Here is a 14670-nt window from a genome sequence, read left to right as displayed (position 1 = left end):
ATAGAGCTAATACTCAGTTAACTCTCCAACAGTGAGAAGAAAAACCTCCGAATTTAGCATGGCTGACATAAGCTGTGATGTCATTTCCACACAAAGGCTAGTGAAAAAAAAAAAAAAAAAAAAAATCTTTTTTTTCAGATCCAAGATACAGAGATATGCAAACTGCTTGGCCTCCATTTCAAATAAACACTGTGAGATAACTCAAAAACTTAATAATGCTTTCAGCCTTCATTCCTGCTCACCAGAGGACTCCAAGCCTACGACAGGATCAGATCACTGGGAGAACAGCGAGTCAAACCACTTGTACAGGCACGCAGTCTCAGCGCTGTCCCACCCAACCGTGCCAGGAGATTCTGGTTCTCACTCTTCAACAAGTTGTTTGGGTTTTTTTTATTTTGGAGGAAGTAATTTTAAACAAACTACCAAAAAAAAAAAAAACCAACCAACCCAGTTTGCTTAACAACTCTAAAGGACTTTTGGTACGATGGTACGATTATGGCTGAAATTAACAATTTTCTAAAGACAGATTAAACAAACTAAGCAAGCCAGGTGAAGATCAGAGAGAAAGGGTATCTAAGAATTATAGAAAATGCCCAACTAAATTGCTAAATTAACAAAAAAATATACTTTGGCCAAACAGAGAAGAAACCACTGAAAGAAGAGTCTAAAAGTACAAAAAAAATAACCAACCACACAACCAACCTACTGAATTTGGGTAACTCAGAAAAGGCTGCAAAATAATTTTACCATTTATACAAAATATTTTTTTTAATTAAAAAAAAAAAACAAACACTTTTTACCCCCCCCAAAGTAACTCCTTAATACAAACTTTGCTTTAAGTGCTATGCCTACCTATTATGCCAGTAAATAATTTTAGAACTAGAGAACGTATATGAGAAAATTCAACCTGGAGGGTACTTTTCCTGAAGTTTCTGCTTGGCAAACAAAAAGTTTTTCCAACAGATGAATATCCTTCCCTGTAACTTGTATTCTGTTACCATCATGTAAATTGGTATTTTACACAAATACAGCTTGAAACGAAAAAAATAAAACAAAAATCAAACCAACCCGCACAGGACAGGGCAGAACAGCATTAATAACATGTAAGCACAGGTTTCTAAATAATAAAAAAAACCCCTCTTATTGCATAATTTATTCACTTTCCTACGAGTTTCACAGATTAAGATAGCAGCACCATGAGATAACTGAAAGACTTCTTTTGCCTTTAGCTCCGTCATTTACAAGTCTTCAGGTCTCAATGGGTCTAGTTGTTGTTGAGTGGGAAAATACTGTGGAAATAACGTTTACCTGCATTCCCAGTCTACAAAGCTCACTAACTGTAGCTTGATAAGAGGCACATGCCTACCAAGCACCATAAAGAAAGATTTACAGTAAGTGGTGACTAATCTTTACAGCGCATACTGTATGCATATCACTGAGTCAGCTTGAAAGTTTGTTCATTCACTCGACCACCGCTTCTTCCATTCTCCTTTCTCTCTGATCTACAGGCAGATCTGAAATCTGCCTTCCCTTCATTCAAGGGGAGCTTCTTATTGCCTTAATAGGCAATAGGTGCAGGTACAAAAACTATTCTACGGGATTGACCTAGAAAACACAGACTTGCCTACACAAAAGCATAAAAACAAACAAACAGGAAAAAAAAAAAAAAAAAAAGCCCTACATTTTCTTTCAGTGAGAAACTTCTGTGCATGCAAGGAAGGAGCCCTGAAGGAAGGGACTCTCTAGGAGGCATAAACTGACCCTGCTGCTGGAAAAACTTCCCAGCTCTAACATTTGGCAGTCTGATCGTACAAAGCCTGTGAGAAATGCCCAGTTTAAGTGATCTGGTTTACTGGTAACAAAAGCAGTAGCAGAATAACACAGTCACATACTATAGATAGCTGAAATGGCCACATATGACTTTGCATTTGCTGACACCTAAAATAAGATGCCCCGCTCTTGTGTTCTCTTTTTTCGTTTCTTGCAATTTACATAATTAGCAGTACGGATTTTCCAGAAATAACCTGAAAGTAAAAGTTCTACCTGGGGAAAAAAAAAAAAAAAGGCAGCTGTTTATGCTAAGGATAGTATGGGGCTTAAATGTAAGGATTTTCTGTACATAATTGAAGCCTATCATCCACTTCGTAATTACGATTCTTCAGCTAGAAGAATACAATTATTACAGAGTAAAGTAATTACAGCAACGAGTTGCATTCATATACAGATCCAACCTTGCACCTTCTTTCAAACAGTCACACAGGTAGTTCAACTGACTACAATATATGCAGGTGTTGCTACAGATGACTAAAAATTGAAAAATCTGGCCCAATACTGAGCACACTTCATTCAACAGAAGCCTCTCCATCAACCAGCTTTATGCCGTAATCTATGCGCCACTGCCACAACGTCTGGGCGGCAACCTTATTACTTTTGGACCATCGCCTACTTAAAACCAGACGAGCCCATGTTATTTTAATGAACCCCTACTTTAACTAACGATCAAGTATTTAGCCTAGGGATCGTATGCTGACAGACTTCCAGCATGAAAGTATCACTTCTTTCATAAGTTATTGTAATCCTGTGGTATTAGTCTATCGTTTATTTATTTGCATTCAACATCCAAATTAAAATTTCTTCTGAAAGTTGGAAATGGTTGAAATAAAAGTCTACCAGGACCTTATTCTATCATTCCTGCTCGTGTTAAGCAGTACCTTACCATGCAGGCAGCCACATTTGGCTTAACTTACGTTCTTTTCATTAACAAAACAGCACTTAACCCAATGTCTTTTTTCTGTGCACCTCCCTTTTCAGGCATATATTTCTTTAAATCTAAAGCTGTTTTTAACTTCAAAGACTAATTTTTTACTACAAGCAAAATGAAGGGTAAAATTCATCTTCTGCAATGCATCTTTGGTTTTCAAGCATATAAATGGCAAAGCCTTTTTTCGTTTTACCTGCAAGGCATATTCTCTTATTCATGCTTTTTCATTATAATAGCAGCAACTTTTTAAAAGTATTAAAGTTCATTATGAACCAGCTCTGTCAAAATTTCATAGTCCTAAAAAAACCCCACTTTTCCTCACTTCAGAAAAATTTTGCTTCTCATTTTCTACTTTTACCAAATACATGCAGGCAGCAGCAATACTTTTTCATCATGATCCATGCAGCTTAAATACCAATTTACTGAACTCTAACAGCATAAAACAAACTTATCTAACAAAAAAATATAGAGAATTACTGCTCATCACCACAACTGAGAAGCCTCTTCCAGTCCTGGAAACACACAGCATCGATGCAAAAAGAGAGACAAGCTGCCTGCTCGCACTTCTGCAAACATTTTGGCTTAGAAGAATTATTGCCACCTTAAATGGAGACATGTCCTTACCATACTCAGAAATATGGGTTTAACATAGTTATGAATAGGAATCTCACTTTTCCAGACATAAATAGTCTGCTAATTTAGAAACCTCCCTCCATTCCTCTCACTCTGTACCTGATGCTTTGCCATGCAGGCTTATTGAAACACAAGGTTTCAAGGGGGGGGGGGGGGGGGGGGGGGCTACAGGGGTGACTTCTGTGAGAAGCTACTAGAAGCCTCTGCTTCCCCCATGTCCAACAGGGCTAACATCAGCCAGCTCCAAGACAGACCTGTTACTGGCCAAGGCCGAGCCTATCGGTGACAGTGGTAGTGCCTCTGGGATAATATATTTAAGAAGGGGAAAAAGAAAACCGCAGTCAGAGAGAAGAGTGAGAACATGTGAGAGAAACAACTGTGCAGACCTCAAGGTCAGTGAAGGAGGAGGGGGAGGAGGTGCTTCAGGTGCTGGAGCAGGGATTCCCCTGCAGCCTGTGGTGCAGCCCATGGGGGCTAACAGGGGAGCAGATCTCCACCTGCAGCCCGGGGAGGACCCCACGCTGGAGCAGGTGAGTGCCCGAAGGAGGCTGTGACCTCCTGGGAGGCCCATACTGGTACAGGATCCTGGCAGGAGTTGTGGCCCCATGGAGCAGGTTTGCTGGCAGGACTTGTGACCCCATGAGGGACCCACGCTGGAGCAGTTCATGAAGAACTGCAGCCCGTGGGAAGGACTCACACTGGAGAAGTTCGTGGAGGACTGTCCCACACTGGAGCAAGGGAAGAGTGTGAGGAGTCCTCCCCCTGAAGAGGAAGGAATAGCAGAGACGATGGCTGATGAACTGATTGCAACCCCCATTCTTTGTCCCCCTGCAGCCTCTTGGGGGGAAGAGATAAAGAAATTAAGAGTGAAGTTGAGCCTGGAAAGAAGGGAGGTATGAGGGGAAGGTGTGTTAAGATATGTTTTTATTCCTCATTATCCTACTGATATGATTGGTAATAAATTGAACTGACTTCCCCAACCTGAAGTCTACTTTGGCCATGACAGTAATTGTTGACTATCTCTCCTTTTTCTCCTTCCTATCTCGACCCATGAGCCTTTTTATGTATTTTTCTCTCCCATGTCCAGCTGAGGAGGGGGAGTGATAAGAGCAGCTTTGGTGGGCACCTGGCATCCAACCAGGGTCCACCTACCACAATGGGGATGGTTCACTGAGCACTCCTACAGGTGAGGACTGAAAGGTAATTAGTGCTTTACTACTTATGTTCAGCTATACCCTCTAACAACGCAGTTACCTGGCTTCTACAATCTGTCTTGGCGTGATCAGGAGCGTGAAAGTCCTTCCAGACAGAAGCAAGAATGCCATTTCTGACACTCAAATGCCTATAGAAAAGACTCCATCCTGCCCTGCTTGGCATGCTACTGCTCATGGCAATTGTGTTGCCAAAGAAAGAACTTCAAACAACTTTACTCAATCCTTTACATAAAGTATCCTCGTTCAGCATCTCACCACTAAAGCACATCAATCTCCAAGATGGTGTTCTGCCCTATTTTTGCCAGGAACTCATTATATTATCACTGCAAGTACTTGTTTATTATCATTGCTGTGATGCTGAATTCACGTTTTTACACTGATCAATAAAAACTGAATCAACACACTACACACCCAGCCCACACATGAAGAAAATTCATTTAACAAGAAGATCAAAGTTGTCTACCTTCTACTGTTGTAAAATCACAACCAGCCTCTTGGTTTTCGGCAGTTAACTTTGAAGAATGATTGGAAATGAACAAAAATAATTCTGGAAGCACATACTGAAATTGCAGATACAAAACAGAGATAGGAGGACACATGCAAATAACCACGTGGGAGACCTTTGCTTGAATTTAAACTGCATGGCAGGCCAAAGAGACAGCTAGAGTAACAACGCTCCTGCAAAGCTGCGCCATTCAATGTAGATTAACATTAACCATTCTTTTGCTTTATCAAAATACATAGGGGTTTCTTTGCAACACTGAATATCAGCTTTCAAAATCCAACAACAACAAAAAAAAACAACTAAATGCAAGCCAGCAAGTTAGCCTCTTAACTGCTTCCTCCCATTTCCCCCCCCAATATGTTAGGGACACAAGCAAGAACAAAGCTGCTGTGCTCAACACTGAGCTACACATGGCATAAACTTGCTGTTCAGGTGACTACAGCCTCCTGCACTCAGCAGAGACAGCTCTGGTAATGGCCACAGAGCTCATAGCTATTTAAAGTCCTACTGTGACCTAGGAGCCATTGCAAAGGTGATGCTTTCAGCTTCCAATGAGAGTGCAACAGCAGCCCTCTCCCTGCTGAAGGTAAGAGTGTTGCCAACTCAAAGGCCACCACCTCTCTGCAAGTTAAGCCCAGCTTTGATGCTCAGGACAAAACAAAACATAAAAGAGGCAGGCCAAAAAGAAGCAACTGGGAAGATATTTACAGAACTCTAAGTCAATATCATAAATATTTCAGGGCTTTGGCAGTCTCCACTTTGGGAAAAAAAAAGCTCAGTCTAGCAATGCAAGGTCTTCTAAGTATTCACACTTGTGGCAGATGTGAACCACTTAAACACCGGTCAGCATCCATTTTTTATTTAATACACTGGTATTGCTGTTAACAATGCAAATCTTAACATTGTAAAAAGAGCAAATAACTAGAAAATTTGATCGTGAAATAACAATGACACTATTTACTAGTCAGGGATTTTTTTCTGGTACAAACAGAATCTTCCACCAGGACATCTACTCCACCAGCAGAAAAAGAGACAGCAGGGTAGCAGCAGGAAAGAAGCACTGGCGGCATGAGTCCAGCAGCAGTCCTACTCCAACACCCAGCACCTACAGACTCTTGCCAAGGAAGCCCCATTTACCTTCTTCATGCACCGCTATGTTGTCCAAAGGAGTAAATAATCTTGAGTCTGATCAAAATGAGTATTAATAGCATCTTATCTTGTGCCTCCAAACTTTCACAAGTTCAGAATGCAGTATTTCCTAATCTACAGGAATTAAAAACTATTAAAAATTAAATTACACGGGACACATGAATAACATGCTTCATAACAACCCACTTACGATCATGCCCTTGCAAGAGTGTCCATATGCATTTGTGCCACAGAGCAGCAAGGTTTACCCTACAGACCAGTCCAAAATACATGTCAGGACTGTACTGTATGTTCTGTTAAGAAAATGAAAGAAGTTACTATTTAGGTCAAGTGTAAAACTGAAAAAAAAAAAAAAAACAACCCCACACACAAAGTAAAAAGCCTTACTAATATAGCTGTAATTAGCATAACCCTTCAAGTGTATATAGAGATCCTTCCAGGAAAAGGGATTTCTAGTTCTGATTTGGCATGTGAAGCATGACAATACTGGGAAAAACACTTTTCTGCTAGTACAACTGGAACTCAGATGGGACTCTTACCCACACAGAAGTGTTGCAAAATCCCTCAATCCCCTAATATGCTCTATATTGCCAGCACAATTTTTGGTTTAAAGGGGAGGATGTATTTAAGGTCATTTCTAAACACACCAGCATTAGCTTTTTTTTTTCTTTTAAATATAAAAACTAGATCAGACTTCCCTTCTATCCTCCTTCACACACCCCCAAACACGCATATACTAAAAATATATAAATAAAGGAAATGAAACTTCCCCATCAATGAAAATGGAGGGGTGGGGGGGAGCGGAGAACAAAGACAAAAATGGGTCTGTACAGCATCTTTTACGGCCAACTAAGAGTCAAATGACTTTTTTTTTTTTTTTTTTTTTAAAGACAGAGAACTTCAGACATTATAAAATTTTAATCTCAATAGCCACTTGCTTCACAGGGTTGGGTACTTTTTTTTTTCCCCCCACAGTCCCACGCTGAAGTTATTTAGGATTTGATATTCACTTAAAGAGAAGGTATCTGATATAAATTCTGCAACTTCAATGGACCCTGTCCTTTAAAAGCCCTGGTAAGTCTTGTTCTAGCCAGACAGTGTGAACAAAAACCTCTCACCTTCAGAGACCTTTTAAAAAAGAGCTGCTGATAATTTAACGTTTAACTTATACCTGTTTTGCTGGGGCAATCCTTCGCCAAACCATATTTTCACAGTCTTTACACTCCAGGGTTAACTGAAGGTTTTAGTATCCGAGTGTGAGCTTTTCCTCATTACTGAACATGAGATTTTTGACAAATGAAAAAAAAAAAAAAGACCATCTACAACAATCTTGCTTTGCTATAGATGCAATGAAGTCTAAACATGAAGGAAAAAAAAAAAAGAAAGCAAAACAAAACCTTGCAGCACTGCACTTCAAGGACATATCACAATGCAGGCTCTATCAAAAATCTTAGCATGAGCAGTTGATGAGGGGAGGGAGGGGAAAAACAGCAACCATTTTCTTGCTGAACTAAAAAGACAGGAGAAAATTTGTGATAAGGCCCAGGATGGCTGCTTTAGAACGCTCAAATTGGTGGGGTAGGGAAACTCAGCACTTGTGGCCCCATGCTGGAAAGTGACCTACACCAGCCCAGCTGGCTGGAGGATGGGAATCTGAAGATCAGCAATTCATGTGAAATTCTGACAAAATTTGAAATATGAATTGGAGAAAGACAAATCAAAAAGAATTTTTTTTTTTAAAAACCAACTACCTACCTTTTGAGTCTGCATCATATCAGCATTTTGGGTCTTTCCAGAGCAAATCATCAGTGAACTATGAAAACTTAGGTGGGCTGTTTGTGTGAGACACGTTACTCTTTGTTACACAGTAAGCTGAAACCACAAGACTCACTTCACGCAGAACCTCAAAATATACCCAATGCTACACACCTCCTCCAAAACCCTGCAACATCCCCACTCTAATATGGAGAGTTTAAACTTTTTAAAAAAAATCCCTATTACAGGGTAATGCCCTGCGTCCCTCAAACCATTTTCCTGTTGAGAGAAAGTAACATAAATGATGTATTTGCCTTCTAGTTTCTACGGCAGCAGATTGTAACCTGAGCACATTTTCCATTTTTTCCGCACACAAATCAATGTCTTTAATTTCTGCTGCTGTTTTGAGCAGGGCCAGGTGAGCCCACACTCCCACCACCATGGAGTAACATGGCCAAACCAGAAAGAGAGAAAATAAACCACTGTCAAAAATATTCTCCCTTCTGCCCACAGAAACCAACATCTAACAAGAGCCAGCATCAATGCAACTCACTGACCACCCGCGTTATCTTCTTCATCCTCCCGGCCAGGCTGGATCGTGTGCTACCTAGAGACAGACATGCAATGGCAGCACCAAGGATGTGATGGTTCAAGAGTCCATCCTCAGCACCTCCAGACCCAAGGGGAAATATTCCCCCAAGCTCTACAGATAACTTGGCACATAAATGCATGCTGCTCAAAAGCAAATTCAATAGATCTCTTAAATCTGTTTAGTTTCAAGCAAAGAGCTAAAGGACAAACCAGAACTGACAAAACTGTTGCTACCTTCATTTGAATCACGCTCAGACCTACTCTTTGAAGGAAGAGATGCCTTTCTTAAAGCATATTTGAATGCACTATTTTTGTCTTTATCTTAGAAGGCCTGATTTCCCCTCACAGCCCCACAACTGATTACAATAATAGGTTTCTCAGAGCTGGACAAGTTAAGAGGTTTTATGACTTCATATGCAGCAAAACATATTTGCTGCCTTCATTTTTTTTTTAGTGCAGCCCCATCACTCCTCACCCTACAAATACTCACACGCACAGCAACTTCACAGCACTCTTCTAAGCAGTGCCATGGAAGTCAGTGTGACCACTGGTGCTGCTCACCTTACATAAATAACCAAGTGTATGTCAGCCATGCCAGGCAGAATTAATACATGCACTTAAAGGTGCTTCTGCCTACATATTACAGATGGAGGAGAGGTAAAAGGATCTGTTAATTTCAGGGACAGAAAAATTATAATTCTAATTTTTCATTGGAAGCTATGCAGCCTCAAAAAAAAAAAAAGCAATGTGAGGAAACAAATTGTTTCCATATCAACGATTAATTTGTATTTATCAAACACTGCTTTAAAAAAACCCCCAAACTTATTTCTAAAGAAGATTAAATTAAACTGCCTTATCTTGCAAGTTATTATGAGACACCACAGGAGACACCCTTCAGCAAAAGAATCTCATGATGACATTATGGATCCCAAGACTTTTCTTCTTTAGTTAACTACTGTCCCATTATAGTATTGGGAAAGGCAGAGAAGAGCCTTGTTTAGCACTTCGCTGAGTAAGTTTTTAAGCGACATATTCCCCACTTGACCAGAACAAACAAAAAAATAAAATAAGGCAAAATAACAATAAGACAATAAGACAAAAAACAAAAAGAACATTATTTTACTGCTTTAGGAAATCTATAGTACATTACAGGACTGCTGCTCTTAGACTTTTCTCATACCCCCTGCCAGATGCCAAGTTACAAGCTCAATTTATAACAGCAAGCCTCACTATATTTCTGGAAGAATGAAAGTGGCCAGAAGAAGAGAAGTAACAGAGTTTTGAGTTTAAAATCTAGGTATTTCTTTTTCCTACCTAGGGTAGTTGAGCACTACCCAAAGGCAAAACAAACCTGAAAGGAGAACTCAACTTATGGTCTCAAATACACATACCGGAGAATTATCAGAGACCGGTCATCAGCAATAACATAAAGGTTGAGAAAATTAAGTGGGTAAAATATGGGGTTTTTTCAATCTATCCAAATACAGCAGGGATGCCAATGGCAGGACATACGTTGATAGCAGCGTGATTAAGCTCTGGCCTTACCATTTCACCAAGAGGCCGATTCTCCACTCTTCACTCAGGCCAGCTTCCACAGCGAAGTGCATTACTTGCATTTGAGCTTTTTTGGCATTTTGAGATACATTGGTTTGACTACCCACGCCGACAACGCTGCTCAGCTCCCCGTTGGAGTCTCCCAACTTCAGAAACACAAGCTGCTTATCAATGGTAGCGGAACAGACCCTAGCAGCATTTATTTGTGCCAAAACTTTTGAGTAGCGTATATTTAAGCCTTAAATACTTTGGAAAGTATATGAGACCACCGGTTATAGAAGAAAAATGCATACAACACATTTTCTTCATATGAAAAATCACCTATCTAAATACTAAACAAACATATTTATTTGTTTTAAGCAAAGCTGCATAGTGTAACTTCCATGCTGCATATGCAATCACAGAGCATTGATGAAGCAGCAATTTTGATGTTTAATATCTGCCTTGGACAAGCCTTAGGGAAAAAAAAAAGGTAACCTACCAACCAGGGCATATCACACCCCCTCACTTCAGTGGGTAACAAAGCAAAATGGGTTATTTCGAGATAGATGCATCTTATTAAGGAAATGGCTCCATTCTGATCTGATTTAGCACCCAAACTAGACCACCAAGTAGATGAGCAATCACAGCAAACTGCTGCCTACACCACATGCAGGAATGGCTCACGCACACACTAACACCACAAGGACGGGTCACTTCATCGTGACCCTGCACCCTGACACGGGCGGGTGCAGGTCCCCGGGGGGGCCGTGCGAGGCAGGACGGGTACAGGCAGCAGGGTGGCCTCGCCGACCAGCCCAGGCCCAAGCTTGCCAGGTGAACTCTCCCCTCTTCCACTACTTACAGTAAAATTATAGCTGTCACGGACATAAAACTTCACCCCCCGCAGTATTACCTGCTTAAAACGTTAATCGAGCAGTTAAGCACTTTGCGACGTTTTCCATAAATAGTTTAGTTATGGGTCATCGTATTTATTTTGCTGCTATCCTATTAAGCCTGTAAAAATCATGAACCTCCCCAGTAATTACCTGAATCACGACCTGTGTTGATGCACTGGGACTGCCAGTACGGGTCAGATTTTACTGGACGAAGGTGTTAACCCCGCTAAGTTTACACCTCGACTAGTCAAGCCTGGCTAGTTGACTGGCAGACGTGAAAACCACTCTGTAAAGTCAGCAGAAGGATGAGTAGGCATTACCCATTTATTAACTGGTTAACTGCCAATTAATTTTACTTGCAAATCACCTCTCTGGTATTTAAAGACCTGGATAAGAGTTCTTGTTCGTTACCCCCCAATATCTTGACGGGCCAGAAGAAGGAAGCGCCTCTGCGCCCCGCCAGCGCCCAGCCCGCCGCACATTCCTCTCCCGCGGAAAAGAAGGAGAAACGCACGTTTCCCCAAAATAAGTTCGCACCCAGCGGTGCCCCCCGGCCGCAGGGAAGGGCTGCAGAGCCCAGTCCCGCACCGCCTCGCTGCTAACACCGACCGACACCGCGGGGGAAAAGGGGGGCGGGGGGGGCGTGGGCCGGCCACTCGTGTCGGGGGCCGTGACGGGGACCGCGGGACCGCCGCTCGCACAACTTCCGCGGCAAGCCCCGCCGCGACGGCCTTCCCCGCCTCCGCGGCACGGCGGGGCGCCCCGGGACCGGCCCCCCCACCCCCCGGGCAGGTACGGGGCAGCGCCCCGCGGCCGCCGCGCCCGCCCCCAGCCCGCTCCCGCCGCCCCGGGCGCCCCCCGCCCTGCCCGCGGCCGGCCGCCGGGGAGCGGCGGGCGCTGAGGAGGAGGAGGCAGCAGGCAGGGCCTCGCCTACTCGGCGCTGCAGACCGAAAGTGAACTGCAAACTTTTTTTTTTCTCCCCCTTTTTTTTTTTTTTTTTTTTCCCCTCCTTCCAGCGCAGCCCCAGCTCTTGCAAAAATGAAACTTGCGAAGCATTCGCCTACCTGGCGTGGAGTCTGCAACAAGTGCAGGCGCGGGGGCCGGGCGCGGGGAGCGGCGGGGCCGGGCGCGGGGCTTATGTCGCTGTCGGCGAGGAGGGAACAATTGCGATATTAATTTATTACAGCGCTGCCCGGGCTGGGTCCTACTTCACTTACAGTACGGCGCTCATCCTGTAAACAAATATCGCTCCGCCAGGAAACATACTCCCCCCGGCCCGGCCCCGGCCCCGGCGGCAGCACCCACCCCGGCGGCGGCACATGGAGCGGAGCGGGGCGGGGGCCCGCCGCACCCCCCCCGCCCCGCGCCGGGGGAGTCTCCGGGCACCGGCACTTACCTCCGGCACGGCCTCCCCCTCCCGCCGCGCTGCCTGTGCCGAGTCCGTGATGCAAAAAAAAAAAAAAAAAAAAAAGGAAAAAAAAAGAAAGAAAAAAAATCCCGGTGTCAGCAAATCGCTGTCAAATAATTTTCTTGCAGAAGAGAGAGGGGAGAGGGAACGGGGGGGGAAAAGCAGAAGCAGAAAGGGGAGGAGGCTGCGGGAGGCGGCGGGATCCCTCCGCCGCGATGGGTCTGGCCCCGGGTAGCGAAGCAGGAAGTAAGGTGTCGGCGGCGCCGCGGCCGCGGCCGCCCGGCCCCGCGGCGGGGCGAGGGCGAGGGGCGCCCGCCGCCCCCGGGGGCCCGCCGCCGGCCCTGCGCCGCCGCCGCCTCCCGCTCCGCCGCGCCGCGGTCTCGCCGGCAGCCCCTCCTCTCAGGGCGGCGAGCGCAGCGCAGGTGCCGGGGCCACCGCCGGCGACCTGTCAGCGGCTCCCGCCGGCGCGGCGCGGCCGGGGCCGGGGCCGGGGCCGGGGCCGCTGCTCAGCGGGCGAGGGGGTGCCGCGGGCTCCCGGCGCCGCCGCATGCCGCAGGGCGGTCGGGCCGGGGACGGCTCCCGCTCTCGCCCGGGCGGCGGCGCCGGGGGGTGACAGCGGCGCCGCGGGCCGACACCGCGCCAGCCCTGGGGCTGGGGAGGGGGGGTCCCGCCGCCGAGGGGCTGGGGGAGGGTGAGTCTCCCCGCCGCGGGGGAGGGGGGGGTCTCCCCTGGCGCCGGGGGGGAGCGATCGGGGCCGGGGGCGGTGGGGGCTGCGGCCGGGCCTCCCCCCGCGCCTCCCCCCGCCCCGGGGCGCCGGGGGAGGAAAGTGCCCGCGGTAAAGGCGGTCTCTCACCGGGGAGGGCCCTGACCTGACGGGGCCGCCGCCGGCTCCGGGGAGGCTCCTGAGCTCTGGGTTAATTTGGAAGTTAATTCTCTAATGCAGCGAGCCCTGTAGGAACTTGCTCCTGTGGTCACTGATCTTTGCCACTGGTAGTCTTAAATTATCGGGTTTTTTTCTTTTTTAATTCTACATGTATGTTTTGGTGAAATACCTCATCGGTCCTGCCTCCCTTGAGCTCAGAATTTGCATTGGATTGCACCAAAATGCTCCCTTGCAGGGAAGGATTTTGCATCTTGGGGACAGAGATGCGATGCGTACAGTTTATGCGGTGCTCTGTTTAAGCTCACCGACAGTGACAGACAAGTTACTGTAAGAAACTGTCGCTGGGAAGAGAGAAACTGAAAGGGGGGTGGTTATAGGGCCTACTTCTGCCTTCAGAGAGGGGAAAAAAAAACAACAGACAAAACTCTCAGGGGTTATAACTGGAACAGAAAAAGCTCTTTGGTGTTAGTTAGAGTTTGTGATTCAGCCTTACATTATAATGGTTACCAGCAGCCTCATTTTCTTTTTATGGTCATCCTGGTTTCCTGGTCGTATGACACTTCCATTGGGCCACTGTTCTTAATAATTTAACCTTTTATGAGATTGTTTTGATTTACGGTGTAGATTAGAGCAAGCGTGAAAAAGTATGGTGCGCCCATTGGCTATTGAACTCCTTTGTACTAAACGCAAAGGTCTCAGTTGTTTAAAATGTCGAGAGAAAGATTCTTTTTTCTTTTTTTTAACCAAGCCAGCTAGTCATTTTCTAATTTTATTTTTACTTAAGTGAAAAATACCATTCAGATACTGTAACTTCTCCATGCTGAGCTATGCAAAATCTATGCTGAGTTTTGGATTCAATGGTTGGCTTGTTTGCTTGATGGAGTCCGAAGTCATATAAACTATGTTGAAAATAGAATTAAAACCACAGCTCAACATGTCCCTTGCCTCTGTTTGTTTTTTGTGTCTAGTCTGAAACCCAGAATAGCCCGTATTACTTGAGATTTCCAAAATGACCTTTGAAAATAAGCAATGGAATTTAACACAGTCTTTCTAGGTTTGTCTCAGCATCCTAACTTGTCCAACTAATCAATTCAAACAAATCTTAGTTGAATCAGCTAGGTGTTACTTGATTTACCTGAAACATGCAGGTTTGTGCTACAACTCAAAACAGAAGCAAATGTATAATTTAAACTTGAACAAAGGATCATTATCAAGCAGCCTTCTGACATACTATAAACTGGACACATCTCACTCTGCCATAACAAGTTTAGCTACACAAAACTCTTCTGAATAAGGTAAACTAGTTTATTAGCTTTGGACAACATTTCAAGAAAGCTGG

General features: G+C 44.8%; 1 protein-coding gene across 3 annotated transcripts in view; it reads right to left on the bottom strand.

The window, feature by feature from the left end:
- The window catches only part of TRERF1 (transcriptional regulating factor 1), a 101393-nt gene extending 88908 nt beyond the window's left edge, over positions 1 to 12485 (bottom strand). For 2 of the 3 annotated variants that reach the window (XM_074897137.1, XM_074897139.1), the window contains exon 1: positions 12437 to 12485. The gene's annotated coding sequence lies outside the window, so the exon portion shown is untranslated. Of the gene's footprint in view, positions 1 to 12104; positions 12341 to 12436 lie in introns of those variants that run through there. The other variant, XM_074897138.1, reaches the window with a different exon arrangement.
- Between the last annotated feature and the right edge of the window lie 2185 nt (positions 12486 to 14670).

Source organism: Athene noctua, chromosome 1 (assembly GCF_965140245.1).
Source record: "Athene noctua chromosome 1, bAthNoc1.hap1.1, whole genome shotgun sequence".
Classification (NCBI taxonomy): domain Eukaryota; kingdom Metazoa; phylum Chordata; class Aves; order Strigiformes; family Strigidae; genus Athene; species Athene noctua.
The sequence above is the reverse complement of the archived record's forward strand: the minus strand, read 5'-3'. Positions and strand labels throughout refer to the sequence as shown.